Source organism: Globicephala melas, chromosome 15 (assembly GCF_963455315.2).
Source record: "Globicephala melas chromosome 15, mGloMel1.2, whole genome shotgun sequence".
In the NCBI taxonomy this organism is placed as follows: Eukaryota; Metazoa; Chordata; class Mammalia; order Artiodactyla; family Delphinidae; genus Globicephala; species Globicephala melas.
Genome location: NC_083328.1, coordinates 70,874,438 through 70,899,466, shown reverse-complemented (window position 1 = coordinate 70,899,466; position 25,029 = coordinate 70,874,438). Strand labels below are relative to the sequence as shown.

Here is a 25,029-nt window from a genome sequence, read left to right as displayed (position 1 = left end):
AAGACCTTAAAGAAAATTATGAGCTCAGGTTAAAGAAAATTATGAGCTCAGGTTAAGGCAGAGTTTCTGATGTCCAGCATCTAATGCCATTTCTGCTGAAGAAGTGAGTCAAGGCAGCAGTGGTGTTTTCTCTAAAACAGTCCTCCTTAGTGTGGCTGGGCATTTCTATGGAAACACTGTCCCTGACTGCTTTATTTCCATCTGTGTAACATTCAAGCCCAGGTCTATCAACTTCCTGGAGACTGTAAACTACTTCTGCTTAAACCAGCTACAGTAGATTTTGTGGTTTGCCACTAAGAATCCTGACCAATACCCGCCCCCAATAAGCACCTCTACTGGAGTTCCCGGCATCGTACATTACGATTATTTGTTATATTTCTGTCTCCCTTAGTAGATGGAGAATGTGTTTTACTCAACACTGTAGCCCCAGCACCCAACACGATGCCTGCCTGGCAAACAGAAGACACCTAATAAATTAGTACAGATGAATAGACAGATTAGAAAAAACACGAACACATGAAAACTACTGCTTTAGTTAGAGTGGTGAGATAAGCAATTTTAAAATGATGTTTTAATATATTTTCTTTAGTGCCTAGGTCATTCATTCAAGACCAAGTAGCAGAGTAGTATTCATATTAGGGACCACAAATCCTAATGAAGGAAAATGATTGCTAATTCTCTTTATTTCCATTGGTAAGTTTGAACTGAGTTTCAAAGGTTTGACGTTTTTTTTTTTTTAAAGTATAGTTCACTTACAATGTTGTGTTAATTTCTGCTATACAGCAAAGTGACTCAGTTATATACATGTATACATTCTTTTTTATATTCTTTTACATTATGGTTTATCCCAGGATATTGAATATAGTTCCCCATGCTATACAGTTGAAAGGTTTGGACACCTGTATCCAGAACAATGACAGAAATGTGAAATTATGATCAGGAAGACGTGTTCCCTCCTGTGCTCACAACGTGTCTTATAATGTAATAAATGGAAACAGAAAGTTAAGGAAAGATCACTGGATGAGATGGACTTGGGATCAGGCAAACAAAATCAGAAGAGAGCCCTCTGAAACTGATATCATAAAAATAATGGCTAGAATTCACTGTAACTCATGCTACATCACAATTTAGAGACTGCTTATAAATGAAATGAAGCTGCGTCCTTTCACAACATCAGAAAACAGTTACTTCAAAATGGAACAAAAATGAGATCAAAATCATAACATGTCATGAGACCTACGGTACTGCAATAATAGGAAGTTTCAGGAAATGAACAGAAATATTGAAAAAGGACTCATTTTAAAATTGACTTTTTTTCCTACCTGCTATGGGGAAGAGGGAGCTTTGACTTCAAATGCTCAGTTCACTCCAATTCCTTTGAGTGAAAGGAATTCCATCCCCTAAAATATGATCAGAATTCTTTTTACAAGTCTACCCCACAGTCAAAATTAATCCCTCCATCTGTCTGAGAAAGGTGAGGTGCATAAGTAGAGTCTTACACCTCACCAAAAATAGCTCCTGGTGGATCTACAGATTTAAATGCAAAAATATCAAACCATATAAATACTAGAAAAATACACAGCACAGCATTTTATAACCTCACAGCAAGGGAGGTTTTTCTAAGTATGATATAAAACCCAGAAGTCATTAAATACTGATAAATGTGACTATGAATATAAATAAAAATACTCTGCATGGCAAAAATCATGATCAGCAAAGTAAAAATCAAATGTCAAACCAGGAAAAACTGTATTTCATATCATGAATAGCCTCTTTACCCTGTAAAGAGTTTCTAGGAATTGATAAGACAAAGACCAACAACCCAAGGGGAAAATATGCTCAGAATATGAACAGGGAATTTACAGTAAAGGAAATACATATGGCTCTGAATATATGAAAAGAACTCAACCTTATTCTATTTTTCACTTACTATTGGAGAATATGAGAAAGTCTGACAACACACTGTTTGGTGTTAGAAAACAGGAATTCTCATCCATTGCTGATGCAGTCATACATTGGTGTAGCATCATTTAGGAAATCAATATAAAAAATTCACGTATCTGCCTTGGCAAATCACTTTTAGGGATTTATCACAAAAGCATACTTTCACAAGTGTGAAATATGTATTCACTGCAGCAAAAGATTAGAAATAATCTAAATACCCATCAATAAGGGATAGGTTAAATAAAGTAAGGTACTTTCAAGCAAAAGAAGCCTATGCAACCATAATAATTTAGAAAGACAATGATAGTTACTTAGTGGTACAAAAATATTTCCAAAATATGTATGTTTTTAAAAGCCTGATGTGGAACAATATTAAGAGTATACTACTAAAGTTGTAGTTAAGGAAAGAAAAAGATATACATATTTACTTTTATATGCATCAAATATCTCTAGAAAAATACATGAGAAACTGGAAACAGTGGTAGGTCTCCCCAGGCTAGCTGGGGAGTAAGAACGAAACGAAGATTTTTCTTTTTTCTCTTAGATACACGATCCAATCAAGAACAACATTTTGAAATTGATTGTTTTATTTCTTGAATCTCTTCTGTTCTTGAATAGCGCCCCCATGTCTTGTAAAGAACTGATATCTTTACAGTAGTGAGTATTCTAATATTTGCAACGTGATCTATCGCAACTTGTTTTTGGGTTTTTTTTACTGTCTCTCAACAGTTTTATGATTTTCTCCATAGGGACCTATTTTTGATGTTGTGACAGAGGTTATCTTTTTTATTTTTAACATCTTTATTGGAGTATAATTGCTTTACAATGTTGTGTTAGTTTCTGCTGTATAACAAAGTGAATCAGCTATATGCATACGTATATCCCCATATCCATTTCCTCTTGGGTCTCCCTCCCACCCTCCTTATCCCACCCCTCTAGGTGGTCGCAAAGCACTGAGCTGATCTCCCTGTGCTATGCGGCTGCTTCCCACTAGCTATCTATCTTACATTTGGTAGTGTATATATGTCAATGTTACTCTCTCACTTCCTCCCAGCTTACCCTTCCCCCTCCCCGTGTCCTCAAGTCCATTTAGAGATTATCTTTTAAAATTTAATATTCTAGGGCTTCCCTGATGGTGCAGTGGTTGAGAGTCCGCCTGCCAATGCAGGGGACACGGGTTCGTGCCCCGGTCCGGGAAGATCCCACATGCCGCAGAGCGGCTGGGCCCGTGAGCCATGGCCACTGAGCCTGCGTGTCCGGAGCCTGTGCTCCGCAACAGGAGAGGCCACAACAGTGAGAGGCCCGCGTACCACAAAAACAAAAACATTTAATATTCTATTCGTAGCTGATAAATAGAAATATAATTGATTTTGTATATTGATTTAGTATTCAACAAACTTGCAAACTTTTATTAACTTTAATAATGTATATATAGAATTTTTTGTAATTTCTATATAAACAATCATGTCATCTATAAACAATAAGTTATTAATTCTAATATTTAAACATTTCATTTTTCTTGTCTCATTGCAATTACTAGAACTTCCAACAAATGCTGAATAGACAAGATGAAAATGGGCAACTCTGGTTCCTGACCTCAAAGGGGAAATTTCCTCAAAGTGAAAATTTACCATTAAGTATTATGTTTGCTGTACATGTTTTATAGTTACTTCTTTACCAGATTAAGAAAGCTCCCTTCTATTCCTAGGCGGCTAAAAGTTGTTGTTGTTGGGCTTCCCTGGTGGCGCAGTGGTGGAGAGTCTGCCTGCCGATGCAGGGGACATGGGTTCGTGCCCCGGTCCGGGAGGATCCCATGTGCCGCGGAGCGGCTAGGCCCGTGAGCCATGGCCACTGAGCCTGCGCGTCCGGAGCCTGTGTTCCGCAATGGGAGAGGCCACAACAGTGAGAGGCCCGTGTACCGCAAAAAAAAAAAAAAAAAAAAAAGTTGTTGTTTTAATCAGGAATGGATGTTGAATTTTATCATACAATCATGATTTTTCCCTTTTAAGCTGTTAGCAAACTATCCTAATTGAGTCTTTGGTATTAAACCAATCTTGCATTTCTGGTATAAACCCAACTTGGTCATGATGTATTATCCTTTTCATATATTGTTAGAGCAAATTGTATTTTCCAAAGATAGCCTCAACGATACTACCCCATCCCACATGCTTTTCGTTTTTCCTTTTTTTTTTTTTTTGGCTGTGTTGCGTCTTTGCTGTGAGCGCAGGCTTTCTCTAGTTGTGGCAAGCGGGGGCTACTCTTCTTTGTGGTGCACGGGCTTCTCACTGCAGTGGCTTCTCTTGTTGCGGAGCACGGGCTCTAGGCACGCAGCCTTCAGTAGTTGCAGCACGCGGGCCCACAGAATGTGCGGGCTAAAGCAGTTGTGGCTTGTGGGCTCTACAGCACAGGCTCAGTAGTTGTGGCGCATGGGCTTAGTTGCTCCGCGGCACCACATGTTTTCCTTACAATATGACCTTGACACACCTCCCATTGAGTGGTGGGGTCTATGATCCTTTCCCTGGAATCTGGATGGACCTTTGTCTCAACCAAGAGAGTACTATGGATATGGTGGTATGTGAATTTCAAGACTAGATTATAAAAACGCTGAGCACTTCCAATTTGCTCTCTTAGGACTGTGCACTTGAAACCCAGCTGCCATGCTGTGAGGAAGCTTGAACTAGTCCATTCAGACAGACCACAAGGAAAGATCATATGCAGGCGTTCCAGTTGAGACGAGCTGAGGTTCTACACAACAGCCAGCTGAGGGTCTTTACAATAGCAAGCATCAACTGTAGGACATGCAAATGAAACGCCTCCAGATGATTCCAAGATTTTCTTTGAGTCTTCCAATCAGGGGGCCCAGAAAACGTGGAGCAGAGACAAGCTGTCACCATTTTGCCCTGTCCAAATTCCCGACTCACAGGATCCCTATAATAATAAAATGGCTGTTTTAAGCCCCAGCATTTTGGTTAGTTTCTTACACCACTATAGTAAGTGAAATATTGGACTTGCTTTGCTAATATTTAGCTTAGGATTTTTCATATCCGTAAGTAAAAGGGGCTGTGAATTTTCTTTTCTTATAATGTTATTGTCAGGTTTCTTTGTTTTGCTAACCCTTTTTTCTATTCTCAGGACAAGTTTGTATAATATTAATTCTTTCTCCCTTAAATGTTTAACTTCCTAGTGAAGGCATATAGGGCTGGAGTTTTCCTTGTGGGAAGGTTTTTAATTGCTGACTTAATAATAGTTATATTATTAAATGTATCCATTCACCTAAATTTCTAAAATTTTGGGCATAAAGTTGTTCATTATATCTTATTATCTTGTTAATAACTATAAGATCCCCTTTTCACTCTTGACAGTGGTTATCTGTACCTTTCCTTCCTTTTCTTTTTTATTTTTACATTTTATTTTTCATTCATTCATTCATTAGCCTACACTGGGTCTTAGTTGCGGCACATGCGATCTTTGTTATGGCGTGCAGGCTCTTTAGTCGCAGCATGCAGGCTTCTTAGTTGCGACACGTGGACTTCTTGGTTGCGGCATGCAGGCTCTTAGTTGCGGCATGCATGTGGGATCTAGTTCCCTGACCAGGGATCGAACCCAGGCACCCTGCATTGGGAGCATGGAGTCTTACCCACTGGACCACCGGGGAAGTACCTCCTTCCTTTTCTTGATCAACCTCACTACAGTATGTCATTTTCATTAATCTTTTCCAAGAACCAAGCCTTGCCTTCATTGGTATTCTGTATTATACATTTGCTTTATACTTCATTCATTTCTCTTCTTCTCATTCTTTCTTTCCCTTTATTTTGTTTTGCTGGGCTTTTTCTGACTTCTTTATATAAATGTTTGCTCAGTTTTTAGCCTTTCTTCTTACCTAATATATGCATTTAGGGCTATCTACTTTTTAAAAAAAATTTATTTATTTTTGGCTGCGTTGGGTCTTCATTGCTGCGCAGAGGCTTTCCCTAGTTGCGGCAAGTGGGGGCTACTCCTCACTGCAGTGCACGGGCTTCTCTTGTTGCAGAGCATGGGCTCTAGGTGCATGGGCTTCAGTAGTTTCAGCACGCGGGCTCAGCAGTTGTGGCACATGGGCTTAGTTGCTCTGCAGCATGTGGGATCTTCCCAGACCAGGGATCAAACCCATGCTCTCTGAATTGGAAGGCAAATTCTTTTTTTTTTTTTTTTTTTTGCGGTACACAGGCCTCTCACTGTTGTGGCCTCTCCCGTTGCAGAACACAGGCTCCGGACGCGCAGGCTCAGCGGCCATGGCTCACGGGCCCAGCCGCTCCGCGGCATGTGGGATCTTCGCAAACCGGGGCACGAACCCGTGTCCCCTGCATCGGCAGGCGGACTCTCAACCACTGCGCCACCAGGGAAGCCCGGAAGGCAAATTCTTAACCACTGCTCCACCAGGAAGTCCCTGAGGATACTTTTGTGGCTTTCATGTTCTAGTTCTTTTCATGGGTGTCCTGTTTCCTTAAGAATCTGTTTTCTTCTTATGTGCTGCTCATTATATTAAAAACTTATTGAGAGGATGATTCTGATGCTCAGGATGATAACATCTTCCTCTAGAGAGGATTTTCGCTTGCTTCTGTCAGTTGCCCAATGATGCTATTAGCTTAGGACAATCAAGATAAAGCTTCCCTGGACCTGAAAGCTTGGTTGCAAGACTATGTGAGGGCTGATTTAGTTCAAGATCCCCGTTATGTCCTTAGGGGTTCCATTCAAACTGGATGGGTAGTTTATTTGTGTCTCTGGCAGTCAATAAGCTATGAATTCTGCCCTCATGGATGAGGCTACCAAAAGCACAGCTTAACCTCACAGATGTTTTCTCAGGATAAGCAAATGCCTTCAGGGCAAAAATGACTTGGCAGCTAGGCTTACCTGTCTTAATTTTTGCATTCTTCCAGAGGTTGGTATGGTAATCCTTCAATATCATGTAAACTTTGTGAAGCTTTCAAGAAAATGTCTTTATATTTTGTCCAGCTTTCTAAACTCATCAGCAGCACTGATCCAAATGACCTAGACTGCCACGACTGGAAGGAGAATTCCAACCATATATCGTTGAGTAACTTGAGAATTTTGCACCATAAGATGGTATTGTCTACTCAAATAACTAAATACAATGAATTTTTGAAAAGATAAGAAGTAGAGTGATGAAAGGATCCAATATTGAGGAAAACGTATACATGGAAAGGAGAAAAGAAGAAGGAAGTTGATTTACCTTTCAGAATTTCATAGAATACCTACAGGAATATCATGGGTGTTGATGAACATGTTAGCGTTTTAATGGAAAAATATAATTAGCTAATCAAAATGTCTTAATACACTTATTCCTTGGTAAATGTGGAAATTCTATACTCCAGCCATTTGAACTTGCTTTTCCACCTGGTTTGACACTTTGTGGGTTTCATGGAATATCTGCTTATAAGTAACTCTGTATCTTGTAAGTTAAAAGAAAGCCAGCTCACTCTGTAGATTAGAGTGTAATCTAGTGCAAACTTCTAAGGATGAAACTGGAAATATTCAACAAAATTTAAAGCGTACATACCCTTGTTACAGCACAGTCTTCTGCTAGTAATTGATTCCGCAGATCTACTTACAAAAATTCACAAAGATACACATAAAATTTTCTTTGCAACAGTTTTTGCCAATGAAAAACTGAGTATGACAACTTGAATATTCACCAAGAGGAAGTTAAATTATGACATTTATACAGCAGAATACCACTGCGATGGAAATTCATCATTTTTTAAAAGCTGTCCCTCATCCAACTGTCTCCTCCATTTTTTAAAAGCTGTCCCTCATCCAGCTGCCTCCTCCTATTTGTAGGTACTCCCTCACTTGAATCTTAAACAAGTGGCACAAAGACAAAGGGACAGCTGGAGTTTTTTCCTGACAGTGTCCTAAGGCAGTGATGGCAACATACTGGCCTGGCTACTTAGCTAAGAGAGGCTCACTAAGCCTAATACTTCACGGTCCTCTAGGCCCGCCTTGGTCCTGACCATTTTCAAACTTCTGCGCTACATCCCTCCAGTGCATTCCCTGCTTCTATCACTCAAAGCAAAAAGGTTTGTAGCTGATGCAACTATGAAGTCATTTAAAAGAATAAACTCGATCTATGTGAAAACTAGTGGCAGAACAATATGTACAATATGATCTCATTCGTATCATTTTAAAGCAACCAGTAGATCTAATATTTCTGCTTAGATATGCACAATTTCTGAAAAAAATTATCCAGGAATGTTTTTCTATAATGGTTACTTCTATGAAATGAGAATGGGGACTTGGGGGAAGAGGGAGAAGACACTTTACTTATAACATTCTGTACTTAAAAAAAAAATTATCTTTATTTTTAAAAAGCTTATTTTAAAAAGGAAAACAAAAGCCACATGAGATGGACTGTTCTGAAGCTGAGATACATGAAATCTCTAGGTGCTTATTCTTACTGAGGGCCATTCAAAGCCATAGCCCATTATTAGCATCCTTTAGGTGACAGGTGATAAGAAATCATTGAAATATTTTAAGTGGCAGGTGACATGTGCAAAGTAGGATTTAGATATAACTTCGGCACAAGGAGCCCTACAAGGAGGATGGACTAAGTAAATACATGGCAGAAAAAGATACACTGATTAGACTTGAAGAAATATGAGCTTGGACTGCAGAGTTGGCAGTAGAAAAGGAATAGAAGGGAATATTGCAAAAGACAAGATTATCATATCTCATACAATTGTTTACTGCTCAAATACTTACTGAATGTCTACTATGGACTGCCACAGGGCAAAAGGTATATGAACTTTACCAAAATCAACCAACCAAATAAACAAATCACATGGTCTACTTAAGTCCCAGTTTTCTTCCTTGTAAAATGGAAAGAACAAAATACCCAATTCATAGGACTGCTATAAGGATTACAGGAAACATATAAGACATACTAAATCTTCCATAAATGTTAACTATTACTAGTACTACTATTATTACTGGTACTTCAATGATAAGAATGACAATTTTTATTTTAAGAATGACAATTTAAATAGCAAAAATAATACCCAAGTAGCCTATCTTTCAGAAACATACCCACATTATGGAATGGGGTGTCACAGATTCATTCTGCTGTATTAAAATACTGTGGTCATTTAAAGACTGAAAGTTTTATTCCTAATGACTTGTGGCTTTGCAGGGGTCCCTTGCAGAAAGCTGACCAACTTTGAAAGAATAGAGAAGTTCCTAGCCCCTCTGCTACACAAAGTCTCCCTCCCAAGTTCCCTCTCAGTCTCAGACACGGAAAAGTCTTGGGAATCCAAAGTAGCACCAAATATCGTGCTTGCACTGTACACCCCACCGCAGTTCTTTAAGACCAAGGTATAAAGGTATAGCTTCTTTTAAACATTTACTGTTCAGGAAATATTGGAGAATTGACTGGTAAAATAGTATAAAGAAATGAAAAGGGCAAGTCAGTAAGTATAGATTACTCTAAACATACTGAAAATCCCAATAAAACTATTTATTTGTATCTGACCGTAACAGGATAGGTAAGATTTATGGCCCCCTTCTTAATTTTAATGACGCAACACCAGCGGCTGTTCAAGATATATGCAACACCAGCGGCTTATTATGAAATTGCAACAATCCTGGAAGGCATGAAGAAAAATGAGCTTGGCCAAACTAGACTTCTTTCCACTATCATAAAAATAATGAGTGAGGGCTTTTGAAAAATGTGGCATATTCAAAAGACTTGGCAGAAAGGAAACCATGTGCAGGAGAGACTTAACCCTACACTTGTAGTTTGATTTCACATACCAACTTAGCGAAAATTTGTAAAAAAATAACTAAGTGAAAAAAAAAATAACTAAGTATCTCTCAAATCTATACTCTACCATAAATGAAAAAAAAGTTATACTCAGAATCCAAACTTAGTACAGATCTTCATAAACTTACTACTAAGCCAAAAGGTATAATTATGGCTAGCATTAACTTTTGGTTATCACATATGGGGAGTAAGGTATCTATCAATTGAAATATATGTGCCAAACATATATTTTTAAAACTTGGAAATTCAACTAAATGAGAATAAAAGAATAAAAAGATTATTTTAGGCAATAAATGATTTAGCTGTTAACAGTAATCAATCAGCGATAAATTTTATAATTGGAGGAGGTCTCTAAAATTCTTTCCAACTCTTGCGTTCTATGAGTTGGGTTTCATCATGCAAAAGGTATTTTCTTGTCTGAAAAAAGTATGTATATATGAGTAACATAAGCAAAATGGCAGAAAAAGAGTGTTCTACTGTCTCCTCCCCCAAAAACACCAATTTTGACAATCACCCATGGGCAAGAGTACCTCTGTGGAAAGCCAGGAATCCAGCAAAGAATTTTCAGCACATGGTTGAAGCAAAAAAAAAAAAAGAAAAAAAAATGAGACTGGACTCAAAGAGAGTAAGAAGAACAGTTTCACTTTATCCAAATCATCCCTCCCCCAAGGTGGCACAGCTCAGAGCCAAGAGAGACCTTCTTAGCTCGTGATTTCTCCCACAGGGAAAAGTGAGAACATATAAGTGAGAGCCTGGCTGCCCTAGCCACGCAAGATGCTGCCAAAGAGGCCCACCTCTTTCTCACCCTATCCAATACTGAAGCACTGACTAGTGAAGTGGGGGAGAAGGCAAGGAGAACAGCAGCCAGGGCTCTTGAAAGGCATCAAAGGGAAACAGATTCTGCTATAATCCCTTTGTAGACTCCATCAAGAAGCCACACACAAGCCACTGGGGACACCTTGCCTGAAGATCACCCGCCAACTGGCCCAGGGGCACCCACAAGGATCCATGTGCCTCCCCCACACAAACCCCATTCCAGAGCTGACTCTGTGTGTGCGCCCTGAAGGCAGCGAGTGCAAGCCTTTGCAGAAAGCTCGGGAGCACGTGGAAAAAGTTGGCTCAACTTTGCAGGACTGGGAGAAAAGCACACTTTAGCATTCAGCCCACCCAAGGGAGAGCGAATGGGAGGCTGTGAGCACCCAGCCTGGCTCTGCAGGATCAAGACAAGGCAGACAATCTTAAGAATTCCTTCTCAAGGGGAACAAAAAGGGTGGAGTACGTGTATTCATAGAAAAGATCTGAGGAAGCCTCAGAATCCCCAGAAGGGTGAGGAGAAGGTATTTCTCTCCCAACGCCAGTCAGTAAAGATGTCCTCTTGAAATGTGAAGATGGTAATGCAATACTTCAAGGAACATGGGAAATCAAGGAAACGTAACATCACTTAAAAGAACAAAGTAACTTTCTGGTAAGTGACCCCCCCAAAGATGGAGATCTGCGATTTATCCAATGAAGAATTCAAAACAGTCGTTTTAAGGAAGCTCTGTGAACTACAAGGAAACACAGAAAAGGAGAAATTGACATGACCACAATAACACCTAGCTTATATCAATAGATCATCCAGACAGAAAATCAATAAGGAAACCCTGGCCTTAAGTGACACATCAGACCAGATGAACTTAAAAGTTATATATAGAACATCCCATCCAAGAGGAGCACAAGACACATTCTTTTCAAGTGTACATGGAACATTTTCCAGGATAGATCACATGCTAGGACACAAAATAAACTTCAGTAAATTTAAGAAAATTGCAATCATATCAAGCATCTTTTCTGACCACAACACTATGAGACTAGAAATCAACCACAAGAAAAAAAAAAACTGCAAAAAACAGAAACACATGGAGGCTACAAAATATGCTACTAAACAACCAATGGATCAAAAACAAATGAAAATAAAAACACAATGACTCTCCAAAATCTATGGGATGCAGCAAAAGCAGTTCTAAGAAGGAAATTTATAGTGATAAAAGTTTACTTCAGGAAAAAAGAAAAGTCTCAAACAACCTAACATTATACATAAAAGAACTAGAAAAATAAGAACAAATAAAACCCAAAGTTAGTAGAAGAAATCATAAAGATCAGAGCAAAAGTAAATTAAATAGAGACAAAAAATAGAAAAGATCAATGAAATGAAGAGCTGATTCTTTGAAGATAAACAAAATTGATAAAACTTTAGTCAGACTCAACAAGAAAAAGAGAAGACGGAAATCAATAAAATCAGAAATGAAGGGATTCCCTGGTGGCGCAGTGGTTGAGAGTCCACCTGCCGATGCAGGGGACACGGGTTCGTGCTCCCATCTGGGAAGATCCCACATGCCGTGGAGCAGCTGGGCCCGTGAGCCATGGCCGCTGAGCCTGCGCGTCTGGAGCCTGTGCTCCGCAACGGGAGAGGCCACAACAGTGAGAGGCCCGTGTACTCCAAAAAAAAAAAAGAAAAAAAATCAGAAATGAAAAGGAGAAGTTACAACAGACACCTCAAAATTACAAACTCATAAGAGATTACTATGAACAACTATATGCCAATAAAACTGACAATCTAGAAGAAATGGACAAATTCTAGAAATGTATACTCTCCCAACTGAACTAGGAAGAAACAGAAAATATGAACAGACCAATTAACAATAATGAAATTGAAATGAGTAATAAAAAAAAATTCCCAACAAGTCGAGGACCAGATGACTTCACAGGTGAATTCTACCAAACATTTAGAGAAGAGTTAACACCCATGCTTCTCAAACTATTCCAAAAAATAGCTGAGGGGCAGAAGGTTACCAAACTCACTCTGTGAGGCCAGCATTACCCTGATACCAAAACCAGACAAAACTTTCACAAAAAAAGAAAATTACAGCCAATATCACTGACGAACATAGACATAAAAATCCTCAACAAAATATTACCAAACCAAATCCAACAATACATCAGAAGGATCACACACCATGATCAAGTGGAATTTATCCTATGGATGCAATGATGGTTCAGTATCCACAAATCACTCAATATGATATGCCACATTAACAAACTGAAGAATAAAAACCATGTGATCATTTCAATAGATGCAGAGAAAGCTTTTGATAAAATTCAACACCCATTTATGCTAAGAAGAAAAAAACTCTAAGAAAGCGGATATAGATTAAACATACCTCAACATAATGAGAACCATATATGATAAGCATCATACTCAACGGTGAAAAGCTGAAAGCATTTCCTCTAAGATCAGAAACAAGACACGGGTGCTCACTCTTGCCACTTTTATTCAACATAGCATTGGAAGTTCTAACCACAGGAATTAGACAAGAAAGAAATGAAAAGAATCCAAACTGGAAAGGAAGAAGTAAAACTGTCACTGCTGCAGATGACATAATATTATACACAGAAAATCCTAAAGATGCCACCAAAAAACCACTAGAGCTCATCAATAAATTCAGTAAAGTTGCAGGATATAAAATTAATATAGAGAAATCTGTTGCATTTCTATACACTAAAAACAAACCATCACAAAGAGAAATTAAGGAAACAACCCCATTTACAATAACATCAAAAACAATAAAATACCTAGAAATAAACCAAGCTAAAGAGGTAAAAGCGCTGTACTCGGAAAACTACAAGACACTGAAGAAAGAAACTGAAGGTGACACAAACAGATGGATGTACTGGGTTGGCCAAAACATTTGTTCGTTTTTTTCCATAAGATGGCTCTAGTAGTGCTTAGTGGTCTTTAACTTCATTTGAAACAATTTTGTCAGACTGTATTGTGACAGCTGTCATATAAGCGTGCATTAAAAAAAAAAAACATCAAAACTGGTGAATTTTTGCGTAGCCATTTTAATATTGAAGATGGAAGAAAAAAAGCAACATTTTCGGCATATTATGCTTTATTATTTCAAGAAAGGTAAAAACGCAACTGAAACACAGAAAAAAAAACGATATGTGCAGTGTATGGAGAAGGTGCTGTGACTGCTCGAATGTGTCAAAAGTGGTTTGCAAAGTTTCATGCTGGAGATTTCTCGCTGGATGATGCTCCATGGTCAGGTAGACCAGTTGAAGTTGACAGCAATCAAGTTCAGACATTAATTGAAAACAACGCTATACCATGCAGGAGATGGCCGACACACTCAAAATATCCAATATCCAAGCACTGAAAATCATTTGCACAGGTTGGTTAAGTTCACTGCTTTGATGTTTGGGTTCCACATAAGTTGAGCAAAAAAACCCTTCTTGACCATATTTCCACATGCTATTCTCTACTGAAAATGTTCGTTTTTAAAACAAATTGTGACCGGTGATGAAAAGTGGATACTGTACAATAATGTGGAATGGAAGAGATCGTGGGGCAAGTGAAATTAACCAGCACCAATCACACCAAAGGCCAGTCTTCATCCAAAGAAGGTGATAAGTATATGGTGGGATTGGAAGGGAATCCTCTATTATGAGCTCTTTTGGGAAAACCAAACGATTAATTCCAACAAATACGGCTCCCAATTAGACCAACTGAAAGCAGTATTCAAAGAAAAGCGTCAGGGATTATCAACAAAATCGCAAAATCTTCCATCAGGACAATGCAAGACTGTCTGTTTCTTTGGTGACCAGGCAAAAACTGTTACAGCTTGGCTGGGAAGTTCTGATTCATCCACCATATTCACCAGACATTGCACCTTCAGAATTTATTTCGGTCTTTAAAAAAGTATCTTAATGGAAACAATTTTAATGTCCTGGAAGACTGTAAAAGGCACCTGGAACAGTTCTTTGCTCAAAAAGATAAAAAGTTTTGGGAAGACGGAATTAGGAAGTTGCCTGAAAAATGGCAGAAGGTAGTGGAATAAGACAGTGAATACATTGCTCAATAAAGTTCTTGGTGAAAATGAAAAATGTGCCTTTTATTTTTACTTAAAAACAGAAGGAATGTTTTGGCCAACCCAATATATACCATGTTCATAGAGTGGAAGAATATTGTTAAAATGACTGTACTACCCAAGGCAATCTACAGATTGAATGCAATCCCTAGCAAAATACCCCAGGCATTTTTCACATAACTAGAACCAAAAATTTTTTCATTTGTATGGAAACATGAAAGACCCCGAATAGCCAAAACAATGTTGAGAAAGGAGAACAGCAGTGGAGGCATCGCGCTCCCTGACTTCAGGCTATACTAAAAGCTTTAGCAATCAAAACAGTATGATAGGCCTTCCCTGGTGGTGCAGTGGTTAAGAATACGCCTGCCAGGGCTTCCCTGGTGGTGCAGTGGTTGAGAGTCCACCTGCCGATGCAGGGGACACAGGTTCGTGCCCCGGTCCAGGAAGATCCCACATGCCGCAGAGCGGCTAGCCCGTGAGCCGTGGCCGCTGAGCCTGTGCGTCCGGAGCCTGTGCTCCGCAACGGGAGAGGCCACAACAGTGAGAAGCCTGCGTACTGCAAAAAAAAAAAAAAGAATACACCTGCCAATGCAGGGGACACGGGTTCGAGCCCTAGTCCGGGAAGATCTCACATGCCGTGGAGCAACTAAGCCCGTGCACCACAACTACTGAGCCTGTGCTCTAGAGCCCATGAGCCACAACTACTGAGCCCATGTGCCTAGAGCCCGTGCTCTGCAACAAGAGAAGCCACCGCAATGAGAAGCCTGCATGCTGCAACAAAGAGTAGCCCCCATTTGCTGCAACTAGAGAAAGCCTTCACGCAGCAACAAAGACCCAATGCAGCCAAAAATAAATAAATTAATTAAATTAAAAAACAAAACAAAACAGTATGATACTCGCACAAAAATACATACATAGATCAATGGAACAGAATACAGAGCCCAGAAATAAACCCACACACTATGGTCAATTAATCTCTGACAAAGGAGACAAGAATATATGATCGAGAAAAGACAGTCTCTTCAATAAGTCGTGCTGGGAAAGGAAAACTGGACAGCTACATATAAAAGAATGAAATAAGAACATTCCCCCCACCATATATATACAAAAATAAACACAAAATGGATTAAAGACCTAAATGTAAGACCGGAAACCAAAAAACTCCTAGAAGAAAACATAGAACACTCTTTGTGACATAAGTCATAGCAGTAGTTTTTAAGATCTATCTCCTAAGGCAAAAGAGACAAAAGCAAAAATAAACAAATGGGACCTAATTAAACTTAAAAGCTCTTGCACAACAAAGGAAACCACTGACAAAATAAAAAGACAACCTACTGAATTTTCCACTGGAGAAAATATTTGCAAATGATATGACCAATAAGGGGTTAATAGCCAAGACATATAAAACAGCTCATGCAACTCAATATCAAAAAACCAAACAACCTAATTTAAAAATGGGCAGAAGGCCTGAATAGACTTTTTTCCAAAGAAGACACACAGATGGCCATCAGGCACATGAATAGATGCTCAACATGGCTAACACCAGAGAAATGCAAATCAAAACCACAATGAAATATCACCTCACAACTATCAGTTTGGTTATCACCAAAAAGACCACACATAACAAAGGTTGGCAAGGATGTGGAGAAAAGGAAACCCTTGTACACTGTTGGTGGGAATGTAAATTGCTCCAGCCACTGTGCGAAACAGTATGGAGGTTCCTCAACTAAAAACAGAACTATCATATGATCCAACAATTCCACTCCCAGGTATATATCCAAAGAAAATGAAAATACCAATGAAAAGTTACATGCACTCAATGTTCATAGCAGCTTTATTTAAAATAGCCAAGATATGGAAGCAACCTAAGTGTCCATAAACAGATGAATGGATAAAGAAGATGTGAGATACACACACACACACACACACACACACACACACACACACAGGACTACTCAGCCATAAAAAGGAATAAAATTTTGCCATTGGCAACAACATAGATAGACCTGGAGGGTATTATGCTTAGTGAAATAAGTCAGAGAGAGAGAGACAAATAATATATATTATCAATTATATCTGGAATCTAAAAAGTAAAACAAATGAGTGAACATAACAAAAAAGAAACACATTCATAGAGAACTAGTGCTTACCAGGGGGAGAAAGAAGAGGGGAGGGGCAAGATAGGGGTAGGGATTTAAGAGGTGCAAACTATTATGTATAAAATAAATAAGCTACAAAGATATGTTGTACAGCACAGGGAATATAGCCAATATTTGTTACTAACTATAAATGGAGTATAATCTATAAAAATTTTGAATCACTATGTTGTACATCTGAAACTAATATAATATCATAATTCAACTATACCTCAATAAAAAGTTAGATAAATTAGTAGTAGGGGTGTAATGTACAACTATGTATAACTATAATCAACACTGCTCTATGTTATATATGAAAATTGTTGAGAGTAAATTCTAAGCGTTCTCATGACAGTGAAAAAATATTGTTTTCTATTTCGTTAATGTACTATCTACATGAGATGATGAATGCTCACTAAACTTACTGTGGTCATCATTTTATGATGTATGTAAATCAAATGATTATGCTGTACACCTTAAACTTACACAGTGCTACATGTCAATTATATCTCAATAAAACTGGAAGAAAAAAGTTGATCATGTGCAAAGGAATAAGAAAGAAGTACCAGGTGGGACTTTATTCAATTAAAAAATAAAATTAAACTCAAACATCATGATTCCCTTAGGTACGTTCATCCATTCAACACTGTAAATATTAAAATATACAGCAGCTCATTTAAAATTCTGTGACAGGGCTTCCCTGGTGGCACATTGGTTAAGAATCCGCCTGCCGGGCTTCCCCAGTGGCGCAGTGGTTGAGAGTCCGCCTGCTGATACAGGGGACACGGGCTCGTGCCCCGGTCTGGGAAGATCCCACAGGCCGCGGAGCGGCTGGGCCCGTGAGCCATGGCCACTGAGCCTGTGTGTCAGGAGCCTGTGCTCCGCAACGGGAGAGGCCACAAAAGTGAGAGGCCCGCGTACCGCCAAAAAAAAAAAAAAAAAAAAAGAATCTACCTGCCAATGCAGGGGACACAGGGTCGAGCCCTGGTCCAGGAAGATCCCACATGCTGCGGAGCAACTAAGCCTGTGCGCCGCAGCTACTGAGCCTACACTCTAGAGCCCGCGAGCCACAACTACTGAAGCCCGCATGCCACAACTACTGACCCCCGTGTGCCTAGAGCCCGTGCACCGCAACAAAGAGCAGCCCCTGCTCGCTGCAACTAGAGAAAGCCCTCACGCAGCAACAAAGACCCAACACAGCCAAATTAATTAATTAATTTTTAAAAAATTCTGTGACAACCCCCTAAACACAATAGGAGGTGGCACCCCCACAAATGTTGTGGTGCCAATGAAAAGATAAACATCCATCAGCTATGAGTACAAACTCTGTCTACTCTTTGCAAGCTACCGGGAGATGGAGGAAGAGGAAGCTGGATAGTGTGAGGAAAGCACAGGCTTTGTAAGGACACAGACATGGGCTCACATCCCTGCTGGAATCCTGGCTTTTCCATGCAGAACAGGAGAAGTCAGCCTAACGAGAACACTAAGGTGTCTCTCCCAGGATTGCTGCAATAACGTCTGGCATGTGGTAGGTGCAGAATAATTGTGTATTTTCCTCTTCTGGAGGTAAAACATCAAATAATAGTCCCACAGCTAAACTTCTACTTCAGTGACATACATATTACTATATTTCAATTATTTTAATATCTCAAGGAACCTCGAAGATCATTTAGTCCAATCCCTATCAAAATCCCAATGGCATTTTTTGGAGAAGTAGAAAAATTCATCCAAAAATTCATACGGAATCTCAAGGGACCACAAATAGCCAAAATACTTTTGAAGAAGAAGAACAACATTGGAGGACTCACACTTCTTGATTTCAAAACATTACAAAGGTACAGTAATCAAAATGGTACGTGCTGGCATAATTAGACATATAAACCAATGGAAAAATATAGAGAGCCTAGAAATAAACCCTTGAATACATAATCAAATGATCTTAGACAAGAGTGCCAGGACCACTCAACGGAGAAGGACATTTTCTTCAACGAATGATGCTGGGAAAAATGGATATCCAGGTCCAAAACAATGAAGTTGGGCCCTTATCTCACATCATACACAAAAAAATAACTCAAAATGGATTAAAGCTCTAAACATAAGACTTAAAACTATAAAACTCTTAGAAAAAAACATGGAGAAATCTTCATGACACTGAACTAGGCAATAATTTCTGGCACTAACAGAACAGGAAAAAAAAAGCAAAAATAGACAAATGTGACTACATCAAACTTAAAAACTGTGCATCAAAGGAGACAATTAACAGAGTACAAAGGCAACCTACAGAATGGGAGAATATATTCACAAATAATGTATCTAACAAGCAGTTAATATCCAGAATATATAAAGAACTTCTACAACTCGACAACAACAGAAAATCAAGTAAGTTAACTGAAAAATGGGCAAGGGACTTGAATAGACATTTCTTTAAATATGACATAAAAATGGCCAATAAGCATATGAAAAAATGCTCCAAATCATTAATCATCAGAGAAATGCAAAGCAAAACTACAGTGAGATACTACCTCATATCAATCAGGATGGCTAATATCAAAAAAATAAAATAAAAAGAAAGAAAAAATAAAAAGTGTTGGTGAGGATGCAGAGAAATTGGAACACTTGTACACTGTTAGTGAAACTGTAAATACTGTAACTGCTACGGAAAACAGTATGGAGCTTCCTCAAAAAGTTAAACAGTTACTTTATAATCCAGCAATTTCACTTCTGAGTATATGTACAAAAGAATTAAAACAACATCTTAAATAGATACTTAGACATCCATGTTCATAGCAGCAGTATTCACAAGTCATGAGACAGAAGCAACCCATATATCCAACAACAAATGAACAGATAAACAAAGTGTGGTGGATAAATACAAAGAAATACTACTGGACTTCCCTGGTGGTACAGTGGTTAAGAATCCACCTGCCAATGCAAGGGACACAGGTTTGAGCCCTGGTCTGGGAAGATCCCACACGCCGGGGAGCAACTAAGCCCATGCGCCACAACTACTCAGCCTGTGCTCTAGAGCCCGTGAGCCACAGCTACTGAGCCCTCACACCACAACTACTGAAGCCCGCACGCCTAGAGACCGTGCTCAGCAACAAGAGAAGCCACCACAATGAGAAGCCCGCGTGCCGGCACCGCAAAGAAGAGTAGCCCCCGCTCGCCACAACTAGAGAAAGCCCACGCATAGCAGTGAAGACCCAATGCAGCCAAAAATAAATTAATTAATTAATCTTTTTAAAAAAGAGAGAAAAGAAATACTACTCAGCCTTAAAAAGGGAGGAAATTCTGACATGTCCTACAATATAGATGGACCTTGAGAACATTATGGTGGGTAAAAAAAGCCAGTCACAAAAAGACAAATATTGTTTGATTCCACTAATATGTGGTTGTTAGTCAAACTCAGAGGTAGAAAGTAGAACGGTGGTTGCCACAGGTTAGAGGAAGTGAGAAATGAGGAGTTATTGTTTAACAGGTATAGAGTTTCAGTTTGCCAGACGAAAAAAGAGTTCTGGAGATGCGTGGTGGTGACGCATCACAACAATATGGATGTACTTAATATCACTAAACTGTACACCTGAAAATGGTTAAAATGGTACATTTCATATTATGTGTATTTTACCACAATTTAATAAAAGAGGAGGAAAAAGGAAAATAAAACACAGAAAGACAATTCAATGAAATTAGGAAAACAATACATGAACCAAGTGAGAAGTTCAATAAAGAGAGAGAAATCATGAAAAGAACCCAACAAAAATTCTGGAGCTGAAGAACACAATGAGTGAAATGCAAAATGCAGTTAATACAGAAAAGCTTCTACAGCAGACTTGATACAGCAAAAGAACAATCTATTAAAAGACAGATCACTTGCTACTATCCATTCAGAGGAAAACGAAAGATAAAAAGAATGAAAAAGAATGAAGAAAACCTATGTGAATTATGGGATGCCAACAAGAAAAAAATCTACATATTACTGAAGTCCCAGAAGGAGATGAGAAGGAGAAAGCAGCAGAAAGCTTAGCTGAAGAAATAATGGCTGAGCACTTCTCAAATCTGGGGAGAGATTTTGGACATCCAAGTTCATGAAGCTCATAGGCCCCCAAAAAGAGTTAACACAAAAAGATCTTCTTGAAGCTACATTATAATAAAACTGTAAAAATCAGAGACAAAGAACTTTAAAAGCAGCAAGAGAAAAAAAATTCTTCACATACAAGGGAGTCCCCATAAGGCTATCAGTGGATTTCTCAGAAGAAACCTTACAGGTCAGGAAAGAGTAGGATGATGTAGTCGAAGTGATAAATGCCTACATTAAGAAAAAAGAAAAATCTCAAATTACCTATTTTTACACCTCAAGGAACCAGAAAACAAACAAACAACTAAGCCCAAAGTTAGCAGAAGGAGGGAAATAACAAAGATCTGAGCATAAATAAATGAAATAGAGACCAGAAAAACAAAATTAACAAACCTTTAGCTAGACTAATCAAGAAAAAAAGAGAAAAGATTCAAATAAATAAAATCAGAAATGAAAGGAGTCATTACAACTGATATCATAGAAATACAAAAGACTCCTCTGAACAACAGTACACCAACAATTTGGATAACCTATAAGAAATGGATAGATTCCTAGAAACATCCAATTTACCACAACTGAATCATGAAAAAATAGAAAATCTGAACAGACCAATAATACTGAGTAAGGACATTAAATCAGTAATCAAAAACCTCTCAACAAAAAAAAAAAAAAAAAAAAAAAACCTCTCAACAAAGAAAAGCCCAGCACTTGATGGCTTTACTAATTCCACCACAAACATTTAAAGAAGAATTAACACCAGTCTTTCTCAAACTGTTTAAAAAAAAAAACAAACTAAGGAGAAGGGAAAATTTCCAAATCATTTACCAGGTCAGCATTACTGTCACACCAAAGCCAGACAAGAACGCTACAAGAGGGCTTCCCTGGTGGCGCAAGTGGTTGGGGGTCCGCCTGCCGATGCAGGGGACGCGGGCTCGTGCCCCGGTCTGGGAGGATCCCACGTGCCGCGGAGCGGCTGGGCCCGTGAGCCATGGCCGCTAGGCCTGCGCGTCCGGAGCCTGTGCTCCGCAACGGGAGAGGCCACAACAGTGAGAGGCCCGCATACCACAAAAAAAAAAAAACAAAAAACAAAAAAGAAAAGAAAAAAAAAAAAAGAACGCTACAAGAAAAGTAAAATTACACGCCAATATTCCTGCTGAATACAGATGCAAAAATCTTCAACAAAACACTAGCAAACTGAATTCAAAAGCACATTAAAAGATCATATACTGTGATCAAGTTGAATTTATCCCTGGGATGCAAAAATGGTTCACAATATGCAAATCAATAAATGCAATACACATTAACAGAAATGAAGGATAAAAATCATACGATCATCTTAATAGATGCAGAAAAGGCATCTGACAAAAATCAACATCCTTTCCTGATAAAAACTCTGAACAAATTAGATATAGAAGAAATGTACCTCAACATAATAAAGCAGTATGTGACAAGCCCACAGCTAACATCATACTCAACAGTGAAAACTTGAAAGCTTTTCCTCTATGATCAGGAACAAGAGGAGGGTGCCCCACTCTTGCCATGTCTATTTCACATAGTACTGGAAATCCCAGCCAGAGGATAGTAACACATTCAACGGTTTCTGGCACCATGTCAAAAACCCAGATATTGAAATAGAACACTTAAATGATAAAAGCCTCAGTAAATCCCTAAAACCCAAAACTATAACAATATTTTTAATACCCTACTCTTAGAAAAGGAAAAGGAAAATGTCACGTGTACTGTAGGTAACAACAACAACAACAAAAATCAATAAGGTGAATATTTTCCTGTGCTTCGTCAGTGAAGTTGGGAGAAACAATGCCTCGGTAGCCAGGCATGCTTTCAGGAGGCTTTCTTCAAAATGTAGGTGGCCTGAGAGTCTTTCCAGGAAGACCTTGAAACACCAGTCTTCTGCACTCTGTGTAGACACTTCAGATCCTACAAAGCATGTAGGGGTTTGTCCTCTGCTAAAATCATGTTAGGAAAATGGAGATCCTGGACCATTCCCAAGCTGGGTTCCCTGCCCACCTGCAAACCACCACCTATTCCAGTCCTGTCCTGCTGGTGTCCCTCCCCACCCTCAGGGTGTTCTAAGCTAGCAAGCAGTTAGCATCAAGTCTGGTCCTTGCCCAACGCCCATCCCTCCCATTGCTCTTAGTTATCAAAAGTCCTTACTCAAAATGGGGTGTTGGTTACAATGGTGTATGTACTTGTCATGTACATTTCACTGTATGTAAATTTTGCCCCAGTTAATAAAAATTGTTTTTAATTAATAAATTGATCCACAATGCTCTGCATGATCTGGCTCTGCCGGCTTATCCAAATTTAGCTCGTGCCAAACTTCCCCCTCGCTCAGCTGTCCTTTGGACACACTGGAACTTATTTTAGTTCCTCCATGAGCAAACTCTTTCCCACCTCAAGGCCTTCACAGACGTGGCTCTGTCTGTCTGGAATCTCTGCAGCCATCCTACCCCGTCCTATCGCCTTTCTTCCAGTTAAGTCCTCCTCATCCAGCCAGTCTCAGCTTGGGTGCCTTTTCCTCCAAGAAGTCTTCCTTGCTCCCTTCATCTTTAGGTACTAGTACGTGCTCACATGTGCAGGCCAAGGCACTTCTCTGCTCCCTTAGCATCCTCTACCTCCACCACCGCAGCATTTATTACAAACACACATCAGAAAGAAAGGTCCATGGGGACTTCCTTGGTGGCGCGGTGGTTGGGACTCCGCACTCCCAAGGCAGGGGGCCTGGGTTCGATCCCTGGTCAGGGAACTAGATCCCCCATACATGCCGCAACTAAGGAGCTAGCGAGCTGCAACTGAGGAGGCCTCCCGCCAAAATTAAGACCTGGCTCAACCAAATAAATAAATTAATTAAATACATATTAAAAGAAAGAAAGAAAGGTCTATGGCAGCAGGCACTGTGTTTTTATTATTCACTGTTGTAGCCCTAGCACCTGGCACTCACAAATGATCAGAAATGATCAGTCAATATTCACGTAATGAATGTCAAATGAAGGGATAAGGTATTAGTCATTCTGATCTAGAACCTTCCTTCCCCATTTTACTGACTCTAACATGCTGCCTGAATTCTGTGTCTGTCATCTCAAATCCGACTGTTAAGGCATCGTAGCTCTGGCTCTATTTCTGCTCAGGTTTCCTACCTCAGAAGAAGACATTTTCTACGTTCAATAGAACTGAAGTTAAGTTGACAACATGTGTTTAGTAGATTAATGTGTACATTTCAGGCACTTCTCCAATCTCTCAGCCAACAGAATTGGTTTGTCTAGACAAGGTTTTACTCGAGATGTTTGGCTACACGGCACTGGTCATTCTGGCCACTCCAGGGCAGCAGTGACTTTAGTCTTTCCTGAGATGGTATTAAGGATGTGACAGCTTTAAGCTTTCCACTTTGGGAAGTAAAGAAAAAAAAAAGTAAGCCGACTAAATCCCCTAAAAATTCTCTCCCTTGCAAGGTTGTTATGAGAGGTGGGAAGGAAAATGAGAAGGATGAGTCAGTGTGAGTCAGTGTTAAGGAAAAAACTCTGCTTCTGGTAAACAGTTTGCTCTTTTACAGACAGGATTAGGATTACCCGGCTCCCACTGCTAAAAATACACAAATAACAGGTGGTATATATTATATAAGCAGTTCGAAAACGGAGACTCAGATCATTGACTCTGAAAAAGGAACAGTTAATCAGTGATGCGCCAGACCTTCCCCAGGCCCTGTTTCTTCTTGGAGAGGCCCCAAGACAAAGTAAGTGTTTTCCTTAAGACAGTTAAGATCCTACATTCTCCTACTGCTCGCTCAAATGACCTAAAGGAAGGACTGAGCTTCCCGTATAATAACTACCACTGAATGAGCACTTACTCTGTGCTGAAAATGGTGCCTTGGCACTTCACAAAATTCATCTTTAAACTTACAACAATCCTGTAAGATGGGTATTATTATCAATGTTTTCTAGATGAGGAACCTGGAGCTTGTTGAAGTTAAGTGATTTACCCAGGGTTGCATAGTGGCAGATCTCATTTGGAAGTGCTTATTTCCCTGCATCCCAGACCCAACTCAGAAATATATACGAAGCACCGTACGCAAGGCACTGTACCAGGTACCACAGGGGATACAAACAAGAGGTCACCCCAATTATCAGG

General features: G+C 39.4%; 1 protein-coding gene across 20 annotated transcripts in view; it reads right to left on the bottom strand.

The window, feature by feature from the left end:
* The window catches only part of PKIG (cAMP-dependent protein kinase inhibitor gamma), a 110,715-nt gene that overhangs the window by 56,425 nt on the left and 29,261 nt on the right, over window positions 1–25,029 (bottom strand). Inside the window, exon 1 of one of the 20 annotated variants that reach the window (XM_060284315.1) lies at window positions 1,323–1,400. The exons of the other annotated variants lie outside the window; for them this stretch is intronic. The gene's annotated coding sequence lies outside the window, so the exon portion shown is untranslated. Of the gene's footprint in view, window positions 1–1,322; window positions 1,401–25,029 lie in introns of those variants that run through there. 20 annotated transcript variants of the gene reach the window in all.